Genomic DNA, 19,895 nt, shown 5'->3' with positions numbered 1-19,895 from the left:
TCCCTACCAACAGCCATTCTCAAACCTAGCAATTTAACCCCATGGATGTTGGAGTGAATAGGGTGTAAAGAAAGGGAGGGGCTTACTTTATCACCTCCCATGACACAATCATGATCACTGTAGCCTTTTAAAGGTGTTTTCTCAGAATTTATCGACATATCACCTTTCCACAGAACAGACCTGATTGATTCGCTTTGCAAATCTGCAACAACTCAAGCAAATTTGCATCAAAATCCACATATGAGAGCTTATTCACACAGATGAGAATCTTGCATGAGTTTGGTGTGTTTTGCGAAACGCACAAAACTCGCACAAATATAAAATCCATTCTTTTAAATGAACTAATTCAGATGAGTGATTTCTTTTTCCTCGCAGCAGGTGTTCCCTTGGATGTTCCCTTGTTTTTTGGTTGTTCCCTCGGAACGCCTCGCCCATTGTTTTTAATGGCATCTTAAAGGACATTGTATGGCTCTCGCATGCTGTGCGGTGTATGTGAGTGTAATGTTTCCCATTGAAAGAAGTGGAAAAGACTTGCGATCATCTGGCGTGCAGGAAAAGCCTGCCTGAGGACTGCAATTTCACAGAAGTGATGTGACGCATTTTTCAATAAAAAACACCTTGCATCAGTGTGAAAAATGCACACAAGTTTCTCAGGCCCGACATCCCACTCGCCCATGTGAATATAATCTTAGACATACAGATTTTGCAGCAGATTTGTCTGTGGTGGATTATTCTCACTCTAAGGGTACATGCACACGAACAATATTTCTGTCCAATTTTCGTACCAAAAAAGAAAGGTCCAGAAATCAGAAAGAAATGGCACCCATTCATTTGAATCGGTATATGAACACAGGCTTTTTATTAGTCAGATGGAAAGTCCAAGTAAAAAAAAAAATTGCAGCATGTCCCATTCTTGTCCAATTCGCAGACATGTCTATGTGAGGTCCCATACATTGTACAGCACATGGGTGTGATGTCCATGTGCTGTCCAATGGGAGGTGCACCTGAGGATATCAAACGCAGCTTTAAAATTGCCCATGTAGCCTAACCCTGTCACTCTCTACCTAATCTACTTCACACTACTCAGTCAGGGCGAGCACCCACTGGCGTTTGCGTTTTCCGCGGGAAAAAAACGCAGCGTTTTCGCCGCGTTTCCCCCGATTTTTCCGCGCGTTTTTCGTGGCGTTTTTCGCGGCGTTTTCGCAGCTTTTCCATTAATTTCCATTGACTTTCATGGGTGCATTAGGAGAAAAATAAGGACACATATGCAACTGACAGTTCCTATGTTAAAAACGCAAACGCAACGCAAAAAAAACGCCAGTGGACAGGAACACATGTTATCTCTATGCCTGTGCAGGAAAAACGCAAAACGCAAAACGCAGGTAAAAAAACGCCAGTGGGTGCTCGCCCTTAGGAGGGAACAGGATTAGTGTCGTCTTTGCCCCCCCCCCCCCCCCCATTTGCCTTTCCTCTCTGTTCCTATAGCAGCCTGGCCATACTCCCACAAGGCCTATATATATTGCTACCTCATAAATGTTGTTAAGCACTGTATATTAACTGTATTTAGACTATAATGAACATACACACATAATAAAGTAATCAAACAATGATGAAAGTTTCTCCTCTCCCTCTACGCATTGAAAGACTGTAGGCTGCTGTAAATAATAGCCTTGTTTGCTATTATCTTCAGCAGACTATGTTGTGGAAGATTCAATTGGTAACTTGCATATAAATCCTTGTTAATTTATATACGGTAGAAAGAGCCCCAAAGAAAAGTCATATAATTGTTCTCTCTTTACAGAAATAATATGTCCACCACCCCTGGAATATAATGAGTGTGGTTCGGATTGTGAGAGAACCTGCAGCAATCAAGAACCAGGGGTCTGCCGCAAAACATGTGTCAGTGGTTGCTTTTGCCCCAACGGTACGTGATTATTAAATGTATCCTTTAATCTCTAAAATGTAACTCTACTAAAATGTGAACTGCTACTGTGACGCTGGTCGTAAGCATAAGATAAGCATCAGCTGGGAAGTGGTTGATCGTCTCAGCTAACCATGACCAAACATTTTCAACCTTGCAGATCCCATTTTTGGCAGGCATGTCTGCTTTTAGCCAATATATTTTCAACCCCATTATATATACCTTTTCAACCCCATTTGGGGCTCTGTCTGTCTGGAAACGGCACCTATATAGATCACTAGACAAAACCATAGACTGCTATTAGGAAAACTGAGAGCAAACCTGCAAGCTTTGGTCTCTGTTTTACCATATTTCCACTTGATTCTGGCATTCTGGATGGACAGAATAGTGTAGTTAACTACGCTGATCTGTCTGGCTTTGGTCTCTGTTTTACCATACTTCCACTTGATTCTGGCATTCTGGATGGACAGAATAGTGTAGTTAACTACGCTGATCTGTCTGGCTTTGGTCTCTGTTTTACAAATAGCAGCCTATGGTTTAGTCTATGGTTTCAACAGACGGAGCCCTAGGATGGAACCTCCAAACAGGGTTGAAAACGCCACATGAACATTGCTAACTCGTCTGTATGACCACAAGTTCAATGCACAAAATGCAAATGATAGACAAAGTGAAGCATACCAAAATCTCTTATTTTTATACCCAGGCACAGTGTTTGATGATGTTGGCAATAAAGGATGTATCCTACCGTCTGAATGCCTCTGCAAATACTTACAAAGCACCTACCCTACAGAAGCTCAACTGAATCTGCCATGTGAAAACTGGTACAATATAGAAGTTAAATATGTAAAAATGAAAACACCACTTCTACCTCTAGTTCTAATTGCATATGAAAAGACAAATATATTTACCTATTAGTTCGTCATGTATATCCATTTGTGGTCATCTTCCATTCTTGTAGAATTGGAGTGGCTTAGGATGGATTCACACATGGTGTAAAAATACACAAGCAAATCCACTGTAAACTTTGCTTGTTTTACATGCAGATTTGGGTGAGGATGTATCACAGAGCTGTGGATGACACCCTTTATATGGCAAAGAGAGGAATCTATAGCATTTCTTAACCATTTTTGTGCCATCCATAGTTGTTGGTGAGCCGAAACCACGCAGGCAAGGAGCCAGTTTTGACAGAAATAATCTTAAACTGCACATAACTTTCTGCGACTGCAAAAATCATTGCTTTAGCGACATAACTGACACTTTTTCTGCTTATTTTAAATGGGTTTTGGGAGTTAATATTTTTGTTTTAAAAACAGCAGGCAAAATGGTGAAAAATATTAAAAGAATATATAGTCACCGGCTCGTTGCAGCTCCCATTCTTCCCTCCGGTTCTGTGTTACAAGCTGCAGTCTGTGACATTCCATCTACCGGCTCACTGCTGCAGCCAATCACAGAACTCAGCAGTGCACAGTGATTGGCTGTATCAGCAGCCGGCCTGTCTATGGAAGGTCACAGACTGCAGCATTTACCTCCGTACCTTGTGTGTTGTGCTGCTGACGGTGGGCGCCAGAACAGCTGATCGGTCGAGGTCCCGAGCGGTGGACCCCAAATGATGAAATATTGATGATCTATCGTGTGGATTGGTCATCAATAACATCTGTTTGTAAAATCCCTTTAACACAGCAAAAACTATTGAAAGCTCGTGAAAAAGGCAAGGCAAGATTCTGTACCACAGTCTGTGTTTAGTGTCACATTAAACTTTGCTACATTTGTACATTGGGAAATTAAATAACTTTTCATTATACGGTAGAACAAACAACATTTTTGTATTTTTGCTGAAACTTCAGTACATCTTTTTTCTATTCAATAATTTTTTTTTTATTGAGAATCAGCATATTACACAGATTGTTCAACATGGATTCCAATTATTGCTTTTCCTAATACAGTACTAGTTCCAGAAAACAGCCATAAAATAGCAATATCTGTCTTGAGCATTGCAATTCTCTTTAATTTCCATCAACATTTCAAACCTGGGTAAATAAGGAAGGGCGGTGGGGGGGGGGGGTAAAGTCAGAAGGAAGGGGGGGGGGGAAATCAAGAGAAAATGGGGAGGGGGGGTAAAAGGATACAGTTCGTTACCTGCCAAATTCGGCAGTCCTACAATACCATTTATTCTGTCTATATTCATATCAGAAACACCATTCATTTAGAGATTGAGGTCTATTTCCTAAACTTGACTTCTATAGATGTCAAATACAACTGTCCAAAATAATTCTTAGGTCAAAAAACCACCTAATTAAAAAATGATCCAGCCAGGGACCCCACATCTCCATAGATTTTCCAACTCTGTCATTCCTATATGCAAAAACCTTCTCATGAACATAATGTTCTGAAAGTAAGTGGGTTATTTCTGTCAGAGAAGGGGTCTGTTGTGTCCTCCATTTCCTCACCATATGCAATTTAATGGAAAGCAGGCCATGAGATATTATCAATCTCCAGCAGAAGAACTGCCAGTTCTGGTGTTGGTTGAATTCTCACTCCGGTTATCTTGCTGATTAGGGAAAAGAACTCATTCCACACTGTTTGAATATTGGGGCAATTCCAGAAAATATGTAACAGGAAGCCCCGCTTCCTACAATCTCTCCAACATTTATCAGAGGAATCTGCAAGTCTCACCGGAGATCTATACCATCTTGTAAAGACTTTGCTATGTACCTCCATCAGAGAGGCGCAAGAAGACGCCTTGTTAGCCCACTGATGTGCACTGTTCATTGCGTGATTGAAAATGTCCCATCTAGTTGCCTTTCCCACTTCAACAAATGGGCTTTCTTGTGCATGTTAACCATGTGATGACCACCCCGCAAACATAGGCATAGCGTCAGGGGGTGCTGGGGTCGCCATGGCGACCCGGCCCCTGCGCTCAGGGGGCCCAGGGGCCGCCCTCCGCCATACCCACATGCACATTCAGTGCATATACCCGGCCCTTGAGCTGAGGGGGCCCAGGGGATCGGCGCTGTCAGCCGCATGATGGCTGACAAGGGAGAGGAGAGAGACGGGAGGCAGCGCCGCAGGTTGGCAAGAGCAGAGGGGAGGGCTGTTACACGTGGAGCCGGCAGCCAATTACAGCCTGCAGACTCCCACGGCACGGCCCTCCAACTGATAGACTGCAGCTGTGAGTGGTCACAGCTGCAGTCTATCAGTCTCTGCCGGCCAGCGATTACCAGGGGGAGGGGCTACTGCGGCTCTACTCACTTCCGGAGCGCTGGATGCACAGGACCTGGGAGAGGACCTGTGGCTGCAGATCACATGACCAGGCTCTGGTCATGTGATCAGCCTGGTCATGTGATCAAAAGACGGGGGACTTTCCATTACAGGCTGCCCAGAGACTGCTGCAGAGGTGAGTAGAGAAGGAATTATAATTATATATGTCTAGCTGGTATAAGTTATACCAGCTGCACATATATAATTATATACAGGGAATACACAGGTTACACCAGCATGGGTATATACATGCATTAAAATACAGCACGCCATGCTTTTTCCTCCGTGAGTGGAAAATCGCAATTGCTTTCCGCTCGTGTAGAGAAAAAAACGCTTTTCCATAACATGCTATGGGCGGTACATGCTGCGAACTCCGTAGGCGGATGCCCACTCCATATTCCGCAATGCAAATCCAGCCGTGTGCAGCCGGCCTTAGGCTAATTTCACACGAGTGAGTCTGATATTGGACCGTGACACTCTGCCCCCTATCACACTCGCCAACATGTGCCGTCCCCACAGATGTGAGCGGTTGTTGTGTTAAATCCAGCTCGCATCACATCATCATATTCTCGTGCGATGCTGAGAAAAACAAAAAAACATCGCTCCTGTGTATGATTGTATTCAAAAGAATGGGGTCATATTCATGTGTGATCTGTATGTCTTGCAACGCATAATTCTCACGCAATTTCTGCGGCCGTATGAAAGCGGCCTAAGACATTACCAACAGGTTTTTACGTAGTCAAGGAAAGGAGTCCTGATGAGAAGGCTTACGCCAAGGGGCTACATCATGTTTGTAAATTAGCACGGTTTAGGTATAGGTACGGGTACAGATGGAGGGGGGGGGCCCAGCTGAACATTTGCACCCGGGCCCCTTAGGGCTCATGTCCACGGGCAAAATGTGATTTAAAATCCGCAGCGGATCTCCCGCGCGCGGATCCGCACCCCATAGGGATGCATTGACCACCCGCGGGTAGATAAATACCCGCGGATCGTCAATAAAAGGCATTTAAAAAAAAATGGAGCATGAAAAAATCTGGACCATGCTCCATTTTCGTGCGGGTCTCCCGCGGGGACGGCTCCCGCGGGCTTCTATTGAAGCCTATGGAAGCCGTCCGGATCCGCGGGAGACCTAAAATAGGAATTTAAAGAATTTACTCACCCGCAGCGGACCGGGAAGCTCTTCTCTTCCTCACGGCCGCATCTCCCTTGCTTCGGCTCGGCGGATGTGCCCGGCGCATGCGCGCGGCACGTCGACGACGTGCCGGCGACGTGCCGCCGGCGTAAGGAATTCATCCGCCGGCCGAAAGAGAAGATCCGGCCGTGAGGAAGAGCAGAGCTTCGCCGCCCGCTACGGATAGGTAAATTCTTTTAAATTCTTATTTTCAGCGCTCATGTCCGCGGGCAGGAGGGACCCGCTGCAGATTCTCCATGTAGAATCCGTAGCGGGCCCGATTTTCCCCGTGGACATGAGGCCTTAGGGCTCATGTCCACGGGCAAAATAAGAATTAAAATCCGCAGCAGATTTTAGCTCTTCTCCTGCCCGCGGATCCGCACCCCATAGGGATGCATTGACCACCCGCGGGGAAAATAAATACCCGCGGATGGTCAATAAAAGGGATTTTTTTTTAAATGGAGCATGAAAAAATCTGGACCATGCTCCATTTTCATGCGGGTCTCCCGCAGGGACGGCTCCTGCGGGCTTCTATTGAAGCCTATGGAAGCCGTCCGGATCCGCAGGGGACCTAAAATAGGAATTTAAAAGAATTTACCCATCCGGAGCGGACCGGGAAGGTCTTCTCTTCCTCACGGCCGCATCTTTCTGCTTCGGCTCGGCGGATGTGCCCGGCGCATGCGCGCGGCACGTCGGCGACGTGCCGCAGCCGTGACGAGTTCATCCGCCGGCCGAAAAAGAAGATCCGGCCGTGAGGAAGAGAAGACTTTCCCCGCCCGCTACGGATGGGTAAATTCTTTTAAATTCCTATTTTCAGCGCTCATGTCCGCGGGGCAGGAGGGACCCGCTGCAGATTCTCCATGTAGAATCCGTAGCGGGCCTGATTTTCCCCGTGGACATGAGGCCTTAGGCTTTAGGTACGCCCCTGCCCGCAAAAGATTTCATAGATTTCTTTTAGTTCTAATTTATAAGGTGGGGATCATAGATGAATCTGTGTAAGTATAAGGGCTTATTTAGACGACCGTATATCGGCTGCGTTTTCACGCAGAGCCGATATACGGTGTCCTTGTCTGCGGGGGGGGGATGGAAGAGCCAGGAGCAGGAACTGAGCTCCCGCCCCTTCCCCGCCCCTCGCCACTATTTGCAATGGGAGAGGCGGGACAGAGGCGGAGCTAAGCATTGGTACTTAGCTCCGTCCCTGTCCTTCCCCCTCCTATTGCAAATAGTGGCAAGGGGCGGAGAGGGGGCGGGAGCTCAGTTCCTGCTCCTGGCTTTTCCATCCTCCTCTCCCTGCAGACAAGGACACCATGTATCGGCTCGGAGTGAAAACTCAGCCGATATACGGTTGTCTGAATAAGCCCTAAAGATAATGAAAATCTCTGCAGAGGGACAGTCGTCCATACCCTGCTTATCTGCTAGTATAGGAAAAAATCACCATCTGGTAGGCCAAATTCTTTTTGGAAACATTGGAATGTTTTTAGTTTTGAGCGATCAGTTAAGTCCGAAATAAGCTGTATTCCTTTCAATCTCCACAAACGTGTTTAAGTTTTCTGACCAAAATTCTAAAATTTCTAATGGAAGGGAGACAAACCTGGTTTTTGAATATCTGTATTAGTTATTGCCACACTGTTATTGCATTTTCAATCAAGGGGCCATTTGGAATTTTTATATTCATGTCTATATTTGTTGCCAATAATAAATTTCTGAGGTATTGATTTCCTAATGCCCGTTGTTCAATATTGGGCCAACTTATATCTTCTTGTGGCACGCAACAGGCTCTCAATTGGGAGACAATGTGTTACGTGTGCTGCTGGGATCTGTAGTTCTAAGCTTCCTAGCTGCACAGCTACAGGTGGTTGAGGGTTAATTGAGCTGGCTGGCTGTGGTACTTCCTGCTAGCCAATCTCCTGGGTCTGTGCTCACATATAAACCCAGCTGGTCAGTCTGGCTGGGTCCCAGGGTGAGCAGTCATGTTACTTCTGTGTTCTGTAAACTGTTATCAGTCATGTTCAGCTTGTTCCCACTCTGATCTGTGTTTGCAAGTCGGTCTGTTATGTCTCTCTGCTTCCAGTGTGTCAGTTTTTGGATCCTTGACACAGTCCCCTATGTCAGCTCTGTGGCTGACTGTCTATCCCCCTTGGTATGAGGACACATAGACTTGCTGTGAGTTTCATCTGTGTTCATGTGAGCTGTGGGTAGAGTCTGTGCCAGTAGAGTCCGTGCTGTTGCAAGCTTGCTGTGTCATCTGTGACCTGCTGGTTCATGTCCGTTTGTATGTTTATTTTCTGTCAGTTTTCTGTCAGCTTGCTGTGTGCCCAGTGCTCTGTCCTGTTCCTTATGCAAGCATGCTGTGTGATCTGTGTCTTGCTGGTTCATGTCCGTTTGTATGTTTAAATTCTGTCAGTTTTGTGTCAGCTTGCTGTATGACCTGCGATCTGTGTCCTGTTCTGTTACAGCGTTCTGTGTGAACTCTGTCCACTTCTGCTGGACTCCAGGTTAGTGTAGGGACCAGCGGTAAAACCAGGAGCCATGAAGTTGGCCTGCTAGCTTTCACGTTTTGTACAAAATGTCATCTAATACCTAGTATTTATATTCAGCTTATCTGTAACTAGTGGTTGCATTTTGTATGCTGTGTATTCTGGCTCTGTGTGTCCTGTTCAGTCCCTGTCATTTGGCATGTCAATGCGTCCTGTTCTGGTGCGTGGCTCCTAGCATCAGCTAGGTGCCAGATTCGAAGACCGCTGGGCAGCCCTCTTATTGGGGCGATATCCCCGCTTAGGTAGGGCCACGTCATCCTCCTGTGTAGCACAGGGTCAGTTGCCTGAAACCTGTGTGAATACCGTGTGCAACCTGTGTGCGTCCATCCCATCCTATCCCTTTTTGGGTATGATCGTGTGGGCCCTGTTCTTAGTTTTACCCACACGATTGTAACACAATGTTCGCTTTATAATAGGATTCTAGATTGGGAACTCCCATTCTGCCATATCTTCTGGGGGCAAACATTATGGCTGCAGCAACCCTTGGCCCCTTATTCTCCCAGATAAAAGACATCAATTGCTTTTGCAAAATTTTGAGAAGTTTAGGAGGGCATTTAAGCACAATAGTTCGAAAAATAAATACAATTTTTGGGAGAACCATCATTTTATGGATAACTATTCTCCCTAACCAGGAGAATTCTACTTTATAGTTGGTGAGACTCTTCTGGATTTCATCCGTCAAAGAAAGAATATTCAGATTCATTGTATTTTTTTACTGGGAAGGTGATCGTTATACCTAGATAATAGGTTCCCGACAAATCCCACCCATATGGGAAATCCTTCTTGATTTGAGATTAGAGCCCAAGGGGGACATTGATGGCCAAGACTCTCGACTTTGACGGGCTCATTTTATAATAGGAAATCTTCCCAAAGAGATGCAAAAGATCGGACACCGCTCTAAGAGATTCCACTGAAGAAGTTAACATTAGTATCATGTCATCCGCAAATAAGCCTATCTTATGTTGTCTAAATGATAAAGATATCCCTCTAATTGTGCTCTCCATACGGATTGCCTCCGCTAAAGGTTCCATGGCTAAGATAAACAATGTGAGTGACAGTGGGCATCCCTGTCTGGTTCCATTGGTTATATCAAAGGAGTTCGAGATAGCTCTGTTAATGAAGACTCAAGCGGAGGGAGTACCGTATAGGGCTTGGATTGCTGCTATAATTTTTCCCTTAAACCCAAACTTCTCCAGGACCGAGAAGGCGTATCTCCAATGAATTCTGTCGAATGCCTTCTCCGCATCCAAAGTAAGGAGCAGACAAGGCATTTGAGATGCCTCCACTTCCCCATACCACCCAACATTCGCCTAGTCGCATCCGATGATTGCCTCTCTTTAACAAACCCTGTTTGATCGCTATGGATAAGATTTGGAATAGTCTCAAGAAGTCTCAATGCTAATATTTTTGCGTAAAATTTGGTTTCATAGTTTAATAGTGATATTGGCCTGAAATTTGCTGGAGAAAAAGTGTCTTTACCAGGTTTAGGGATCCTCACAATATTTGCCTAAAGCATTTCTGGAGGAAGGGAGCCCTTTGACATGACTTTGTTGAATAGATCTTTCATCTGGGTTGTTAACCGAGATTTATAAATCTTGAAGTATTCATTAGTGAACCCGTCCGGGCCCGGGGCCTTATCTATCTTAGATTTATTGATAACTTGCAGGATTTCTTGAGAGGTTATATGGGAATTGAGTTTTTCTAGTTGTTCTTTCCCTAGTTTTGGGAGTTGTATAGTAGATAGGAAGTTGCTCAACACGTGCTCAGTGGGCTGCGGAAGATAGGATTCCTTTTTCAGACTCTATAAAGATTCATAAAATTTCCTAAATACTTCAGCAATTTTCAGAGGGTTTGATGTTTTATTTCCTGAGATTGGATCGACTATAAAGGGAATTTTTGTCTTGAATCTCTTTTGTTTGACTCTATTTTCCATTAGCCAGGTATATTTATTATTACCAATATAGTAGGTGGTTTTGAGAGATTTTAAATTCTTTTCATATTCATCAATAAGAATATGGCGGACTTTGGGTCTAGTTTCTAGAAGAGAATTATGTAAAAGGGGAGTTGGTGTGATTTGGATTTTCCTTTCTAATTCCTTTCCTTTCTAAGGTGTTTCTAAGATTATTTTTTTCTTTTTTGTAAATGGACCCCTGTTGGATCATTATACCCCTTATCACTGGTTTATAGGCATTCCATAGTGTGAATCGAGATGTCTCTGGGGAGTCGTTAAATTGAATTCAGTAAATCTTTTTATCAGTACACAAGTTTATGCTTTCTTTGAGCAGTAATAACACAGAATCTTTGTCTCCGTAACAGTACCTGTTATCAGGGAACATGGAAATGTACAAGTAAATTATGTCCTGGCTCCTGTTCAGTTGAAGGTGGATCCCATTTCACAACTTTTGACCAAAGACGTTACACCTTTCATGGGGAATGTACCTATATCCTAACTCAGGTAACAGCCATAATTATTGTCATTTAATTACATTATCTAAAGGACTTCCTCTGACATGTACCCACGTTTAGAGACGAGGTCCCGTTATCCTTGTAGTAATTAATCTGAATAATGCACCATATGAGAACTGAATTTAACTTTGAAATACTTTATGTATTTCACTCAAATACAGGCTATTTCATATTTAAAAGGTGAGTTCCAGCTGACTTGGTAGCAAGAGTGGTAACATGCCAAAGGACATTTCAGGGGATCCCCTTCTTTTTGTATGAATTCCTCAACCAAAATACAATAACTGGTACGCAGTACGAAAAATTTACTAAGCCCAGAATTTCTAGTGTTGGATTTATAATTTTCCCCTTTGCATGGTACACCTAATACATGAAGAGGCCCCTTCTCAAAAATATATGCCAGGTCCTATAAAGTAGTAACCAGGTGGTATAAGGCCTCCTTCCCACGAACGGATTTACGCCGCGTAAATCCGCGGCAAAAATCCGTTGCGTTGCCCCCTGCTATTAGGTTCTATTGAACCTAATAGCACAATGCACACGATGCGTAATTCCACCGCGGAATTCCGCACCGTGAAATCTCCCGTTCTCACCCACAGCATGTTCTATTTGCTGTGGGTGTACGCGCTGACGGCTTCCATTGCAGTCAATGGAAGCCGTCCGTTCACGCTATCTCCCGCTGCAACCAGCGGAAGATAGCGTGAAAAACCGCTTCCCCACCTACCGCCGCGCGTCATATGACGCGGCCGGCGCGTCACGTGACACGGCCGGCCACGTCATGTGACACGGTGGGCGTGTCACATGACGCGACGGCGGTGGGCGGGGAAGCTTCTTCACGCTATCTTCCGCTGGTAAGTATGGGGTCTCTGGGGGGCGCCATGACGGGCTTCACCGTGGAATATTACGCGGCGGAGCCCGTCACGCTCGTGGGAAGGAGGCCTTATTCATCGGCACGACTAGCTGGCTTCTTTCCTGATACATCAGATAGCTGCTGGAGAGGCTATGGTAAGAGAGGCACTCTCCTTCACATGTTCTGGGGTTTCCCAGGATTACAACCCCTATGGCAATCTCTGTTCCCTTGAATTGAAAAAAATCACAAAGATTAAAGTTTCTCCCTTCCCGGAACTAGCAGTACTACTCCTAAGAGTAGAAGAAATTCCAAGAAAGTTTAGAAAGCTAATATCACACATCCTAATGACAGTAAAATACTCATTGCCAGAGACTGGAAGAAACAGCACATTCCTACAATTGAGGCTGTAATATTTATGGTATCAAATAATTGCCTATATGAAAAGCTCCATGTATATAGAGAAGACAAAATAAACAGCTATCTGGAGATGTGGAAGCCAAGGTTAAATTACTTTCACTTGGAGGTTTGAATAGAGGATAGAGTGGGAGAGGTCATACTTGGGGGCCTTTATCAGAGACAGAACTCCTTATCATTTTTTATTTGCAAGTGATATTTGGCAGGGAACAGAGGCGCTGTGAGGGTAGAAGTCGTCTGCAACTTAGAACAGCTTCTCCTAACACAGCGTGCTGCTGGGGACAGTGGCATGAGTGGGATGGAGATTAATAAAACCCTGCTGGTGGTGGGTCAGATTGGGGCACAGGAGGACTCAAAGCAGATTAAATAAAATTGAAACATTTATTAATAAACTGGTACTGTATATGGGAACAGCTGTGTCTGCAGCTGCACTGGAGAGAACAGTGAGCTGTTCTCTGTAGTGCAGCTGAAACGTCCTCTTCGGTTATGCAATGATGTGAAGATGGATTTCTCAGCCTTGTCTTCTCCTAGCTGAATAGCTGAAGAAGGGTTTTGTAAGCAAAATGTACAGAATAGGCTGATAAAACCTATTGCACAACTGCTTAGAATTTCCTACTCCATACATTTAAAGAAAAAAAAATGTAGTTACTCTTTAACACCAGTATTTACTATTTTGCTCATTCATTAACGTGATTTCTCTCTTTCAGCTGTGTAATACAGTATCCTTTTTTAGCGTCCATGGAGAAATTAAGTCATGTAAAGCGAATGAGTTTGAGACTTGTCTAACAAAAATTATTCTGGTGATTAAAAACCCTCCTACAGTGAGTATCCTCAGACATTGTCAGAAGTAACTTGGGTCACCTTAAAGCATACTTGACTTTTCAGATAACGTTTCAGCTTAAACCGCTGTGTGTATGTACATGAGGAATTACACTATTTTTTACCATTATATGACTTGTATTCCGCATTTTTCACTAGTTTTCTCCTTTGTATCTGTGATTTCCAGTCTTATCTGAGTTGGTGACTAGCTTTTATAATGTTTTGCATACAACACAATTCTGCTCCCTAAGGCCTCGGTCACACAACCGTTTTTTGGTCCGATCTGCAGGCGCTCTTGCGATCTGCAGATCTATAGACTAAATGCATCCCAATGGGATCGGTCACATGTCCGCTTTTTATGTGGATGTCCGATAAATTATAGGACACAACGATTCGCAGAACGCACCTATCTGCGTTCTGCGCATCGCTGTGTTCTATATATGCGCTCGATGGGGCCGGCGGCAGCAGCGCCGACCCCATTGAGAACATATACTTAAAGATCGTTCTCCTCTGCCACAGCTGTTACAGCTGTGGCAGAGAAGAAAGATGTTCGCCCATTGAATTCAATGGAAGCCGGCAATACAGCCGGCTCCATTGAAAGCAATAGGCTGCCGGCGAGCGCGGGATGAATTTTCGGGAAGGGCTTAAAAATATAAGCCCTTCCCTGAAAAGCATCCTGAAATGTGTAAAAATAAATAAATAAATAAAATTATACTCACCTTTTCCCTGCAGCCGGAGTTCAGTCGCGGCCGGCCGGCAGTTTTCCTGAACTACCCTGTGTAGTATTCAGCAGGCGAGGATTTAAAATCCCCGCCTGCTGAATGGGCTGCCTCTGATTGGTCACAGCCCTCACCAATCAGAGGCAGCTCTCACTCACCCATTCATGAATGGGTGAGTGAGTGCTGCCTCTGATTGGCTCAGCGCAGGGACCAATCAGGGGCAGCTCTCAGCTATTGAATGACAGCTGAGAGCTGCCCCTGATTGGTCCCTGCACTCAGCCAATCAGAGGCAGCACTCACTCACCCATTCATGAATTCATGAATGGGTGAGTGAGAGCTGCCTCTGATTGGTGAGGGCTGTGACCAATCAGAAGCAGCCCATTCAGCAGGCGGGGATTTTAAATCCTCGCCTGCTGAATACTACACAGAGCAGTTCAGGAGAACTGCCGGCCGGCCACGTATGAACTCCGGCTGCAGGGAAAAGGTGAGTATAATTAAATTTTTTTTTTTACACATTTCAGGATGCTTTTCAGGGAAGGGCTTATATTTTTAAGCCCTTCCCGAAAATTCATCCCGCGCTCGCCGGCAGCCCATTGCTTTCAATGGGGCCGGATGTATTGCCGGCTCCATTGAATTCAATGGGCGAACAGCGGACAGCGCTCCTTTGATCGGGCCCGTTTCGCTGAAAACGCTGCTAGGTGCAGATTTTTCAGCGAATCGTCGGCCCCGGTCACGCGATTTGCGGATGCGCATCCGTTATGCGATCCACAAATCACGCGAAAAAACACCCGTCTGACTGAGGCCTTAGGGCTTGTCGGTAATACACTGCACTAATCTCCCGTAGGCTGCAATGTTACTGCTTACATGAATTGCACGAAATACGTGCGCAAGAAAAATCTCAGCATGTTCTTTCTTGGCTCATACACGCCAAGATAGTACATGGCGATGGGCAGCACCCTGCTGGTGTACAATGTCACTGGGTACAGACTTTGTGCCGCACACATATATCATGCATTTTACATGCTGTTAGATATGGTTGTGTGAGCCCAGCCTAATACTGCGTACCACACACATATAAATCACAGCATCATAGAAACTAGAGAAGTACTGAGTAATGTAGATGTGATCTCAGTAGCTATAAATCACTTACTATTAGCTGCAGCATATGTGAGTTTTTCTCCTTCTGCAGCAGCTTCCTTCTTCTCCTTCCCATAGATTTCTCTAGGCAGCTTGAGACAATATCCACCTATCTTCCTGTAATTGCTCTCAGTGTCTCTGTTATTAGAGACATGCTTCACTTGACAGACAGTAGACAGCAAATTAGAAGAGAGGGAGACCCTTGACATATATGTCTTTGAGATTACTGCTGCACTGCTTTTATCACTTGAGGGAAAAATGATTGCTTATATTAAAATCACCATAGATATATAGAACATAGCTATGCCTACCACAGAGACAGATCATGCTACAGGATCCATGCGGAGAGGCGACCTAGCACTGAATTGCTTCAAAGGGGTCTACATATATTTATGCTGAACTTATAATTCAGGTTTGGGTGGAGCATCTTAAGTCTGAGTTCATTCGTAGCATTTGCAGTGCAGTGCGGTGCCTTTGCTGTTAAGTTGCTCTCCATCACAAATTTGGAACAGATTCCATGAGCTAAATATGTCTTTTAGGGGTTGTTCTTACAGGCGTAAGCTCATTACAGCCGCGCAAATACACAGGATGTCTGCGTGGCTGAAATGTGCTTATGTCTGCGTATTTCACCCGCTCCCGCATGTATTGCGTATTTGCACACACAAATAAATATGCACAAAATCAATGTGATTTTGAGAGTACATGCACTGCGAATATGCAGGTTATCTGTGCCGGTCACATTTTTGCAAGCCCATTGATTTCAATGGGCTCTTGCGGTGCGCATAAGATGAGTCATGTCATGTAGTTTTGAACGTGATTACACATCGTGTGAAAAAATACGCTCATGTGAAAGAACCAATTGAAATGCATTGGCTCTCTTCACTGCGTATTGCTCTTGCAAATTTTACGCACATAATGCGCTGAGCAAATACGTCCATGTGAACCGGCCCTTAGGGTGCCTTCACTCTTGCTGCAGATCTTGTCGCAGATTTTGGTGCAGACCTGCAGTACATTTCACCATTGCAATTAAATTCAAACTGAGGGCTTCTTCAGATGGGCATGATTTTGCGGGCGTGATGTGGTGAAATGGTTTTGTTTTCACTAGCAGTATTCTTGGGCGTTAACACTATGCACAAGAAAGGATAGGACTTGCCCTATCTTTCTCACATGTAGTTTTCCTACATGCGAGAAAAATGCTCTCATCCTTTTTTTTGTGCCTGTTGTTTCCATGGGTACAAAATAGGCTGTATCTAGTGGGTGCTTGCACACCAAAGAGCCCCATAAAGGTCAATAGAAGGTGCACAAGCTTGCACATCTGTTTGGGCAGGTATGTGCTAAATGCAACACATACCCCTGATCACTGGCATTGCGTTAGGCTAATTAGCCATTTAAATCATGGCCGGGTGATTCCTCGCTCCTGTGAATGAGTGGTGCTGGCACAAATACGCTCAGTATTTGCAAGGTACAAGTACAAAATAGGCTAATTCACTGCACAAAAAAGGAGCGATCGCATTGTGTAGCACACTCATCTGTCGAAGTCCTTAGTAGAATTAAACATCATCAATGTATCCGCATAGTTGCTGTGTGCTTGAGGATCACGTGTGTTTCTTTTCTGCATTTCAGGTACTAGTAATCAATAGTAATGGAGATATTACGATAAACTCCGTGGCCATTCAATTACCATATACTGATGGTGAGAAACTGCAGTAATCCTAAGGGTTTGTTCACACGGGGTGGATAGGTGGCAGATTTTCTGGCAGCTTTCACACAGCCATTCTAACCATGGTACAACATAACCATTGATTTCAATGGGGCATCACAGACCTGTGATCGAACGCCTGGGTTTCTAACACTGTCTGGTCTTTTTTTTTTACATGTTTTGGCACTTTTTAATGCAACTCATCACGATGATGGTGTGCGTTAAAAAATGCTGGGTCAGAAGCGGTGTCGTGTCTCCTTAAGGAGAGCACCCAAAAAGTGTGTGGGGACACCTAGGGGGTGAGTGGATCAGGGGATGGTATATTCTCTCCCCAATGCTCCTCTGGGAAATTTATGCAAATCAGAAAGATGGAAAAATATCTCTACAGCGTCATCTATTGGATGGCAGCATTCATTCAATTCAAATAGATCTTATAACAGGTTCTCAATGATTGGGAATATTAAACCAAGCCAGAAACCATGCATAGACAGACTTTTTCAGGGTGCTTGCTCCTCATCAATATGCAGTAGATTTCTGGCTTAGTCTGTGAGGGGCCTATTACGTGGGTCAGAAGCGGAGACACAACACTGCTTCTGACCCACGTCATAGGTCCCTCACAGACTAAGCCAGAAAACTACTGCATACTAAAGAGGGGCAAGCACCCCAAAACAGTGTCTATGCATGGTTTCTGGCTTGGTTTAATATTCCCAATCATTGAGAACCTGTTATAAGGTCTCTTTGAATTGAAGGAATTCTGCCATCCAGTAGATGACGCTGTAAAGGTATTTTTTCATCTTTCTGATTTGCATTTTTTTTAAAAATGCTGTGACATGCATTCAAAAATACAGCTCGAAATCACGGTAAAATGCTGCGATTCCGAACTCGGCGTCTTGTAAACACATGCGTTAGAGCAGCCCAAGACTAACTTCACACGGGCGAGCACGATATTGGCATGTAAATCACCAGCAGCTGCAGCGGAGGATTGTGGAGTTTCCCTATTGTTTTCAATGTGGAAACCTTGCAGCATATCGCACCATGTACATGTGGCGCGATGCTTCCGCCAGCTCCATTGAAAACGACGGGTGATGCAATGCGAGAGCAGCCAAAGATAGGGCATGGTACGATTGGGGTTCATATTCGTGCAACATTTGTGAGTCTCGCAATGCACAAACCTCACGTGATTTTCTCCCCTGTTTGAAGCTGGTCTTTGGCCCCATCTTTGTACTCGCCAACATGTAATTTTTCTCACTGATGTTTGGCATTTTTGTAACAAAACCGCATTGCATCACTTTATAGAGGATCGCAAAGTTTCTCACATTGTTTTCAATTGGGAAATGTTGCATTGCACTGCGTGCACCTAGCCAGCCCCATTGACAACAATGGGAGATGCGATGTGAGAGCACCATGGAAAATAGGACCTGGTACGATCCTGTAAAAGAATCGTCCATGTGCATGACCTCATTCAAAAGAATGGGGTTCATATTTGTGCATCTCGTAAAGCACAAATATTGCACAATTTTCTAATCCCAGGCAGCCTAAGGGAACATTCACGAACAATTTTTTTTTTTTTTAACATGCCTGGGGGTTCCTCCACAAGTGCTAAAAACGATCTTGAAACGGAACCTCCAAATGGAACCAGACGGAACTTTGCTGTCCAGATGATAAGAGTTCCGTTCTTTTTAGCTATATTTGTAGGATACAGTAATGTAGTCGCCTACAGTTGGAGATTTCCAGACATTTATTATTATTAAACGAGAATTAGGCCTTAGTCACACGGGCGTTTTTTCACGCGATTTGCGCATCGCATGACGGATGCGCATGCGCAAATCGCGTGACCGGCGCCGAAAAATCGGCCCAAAAATCGCCCGAAAATCTGCTCCTAGCCGCGTTTCATTAGAAACGGGCCGGAGCTGTCCAGCGCATTGCATTCAATGGAGCCGGCAATACAGCGGCTCCATTGAATGCAAGCGCTGCGGGCGAGTGTGGGATGAATTGTCGGGAAGGGGTTAAATATATAACCCCTTACCTGCAATGCATCCTTAAATGTGAAAAAATTAAAAAAAAGGATGTACTCACCTGCTCCCGGCAGCTGGAGATCCCGGCGGTCGGCCTGCAGTGGGTGTGAAGGAGGTGTGACTCAGGCTTGCCCCTGATTGGCTCAGCGCTGAGCCAATCAGAAGCAAGTCTCAGTCACACCGATTCATGAATTCATGAATGGGTGTGACTGAGATCAGCCTCTTATTGGCTCAGGCTGAGCCAATCAGGGGCAAGCCTGAGTCACACCTCCTTCACACCCACTGCAGGCCGACCGCCGGGATCTCCAGCTGCCGGGAGCAGGTGAGTACATCCTTTTTTTTTATTTTTTCACATTTAAGGATGCATTGCAGGTAAGGGGTTATATATTTAACCCCTTCCCGACAATTCATCCCGCGCACGCCGGCAGCCCATTGCTTTCAATGGAGTCGGCTGTATTGCCGCTCCATTGAATTTAATGGGCAAACATTGTTCTTCTCTGCCACAGCTGTTACAGCTGTGGCAGAGAAGAATGATTTGTCTTCTGTATGTTCTCAATGGGGTCGGCGCTGCTGCCGCCGGCCCCGTTGAGCGCATATAGAGAAGAGAACAGGAATCGCAGATCGCAGATAGGTGCGATCTGCGATTTCTGTTCTCTAATTTATCGGACGAGCGCATAAAAAGCGCTCATGTGTCCGATACCATTGCAAAGCAATGGTTTTAAAAAGTCGCCGAACGCATGCGCATGCGCAAATCGCGGCAATAAACGCCCGTGTGACTAAGCCCTTAATCAAAATGACATTCACACATTCATTGCAGTTTTAGAGCATGCCAAGATCCATCAATTAGCCTTGTATAAGGCCTAGTAGCCTAGGCCTACTGCACCTCCATGTTGAT

At 44.9% G+C, this 19,895-nt stretch overlaps 1 protein-coding gene across 1 annotated transcript in view; it reads left to right on the top strand.

Annotated features, from left to right (window-relative positions):
• LOC136581752 (mucin-5B-like) overlaps window positions 1-19,895 on the top strand; it is a 99,656-nt gene that overhangs the window by 25,339 nt on the left and 54,422 nt on the right. The gene's annotated exons all lie outside the window — the stretch shown is intronic.

The sequence above is a fragment of the Eleutherodactylus coqui genome, chromosome 11 (genome assembly GCF_035609145.1).
Source record: "Eleutherodactylus coqui strain aEleCoq1 chromosome 11, aEleCoq1.hap1, whole genome shotgun sequence".
Lineage (NCBI taxonomy): Eukaryota > Metazoa > Chordata > Amphibia > Anura > Eleutherodactylidae > Eleutherodactylus > Eleutherodactylus coqui.
The sequence above is the reverse complement of the archived record's forward strand: the minus strand, read 5'-3'. Positions and strand labels throughout refer to the sequence as shown.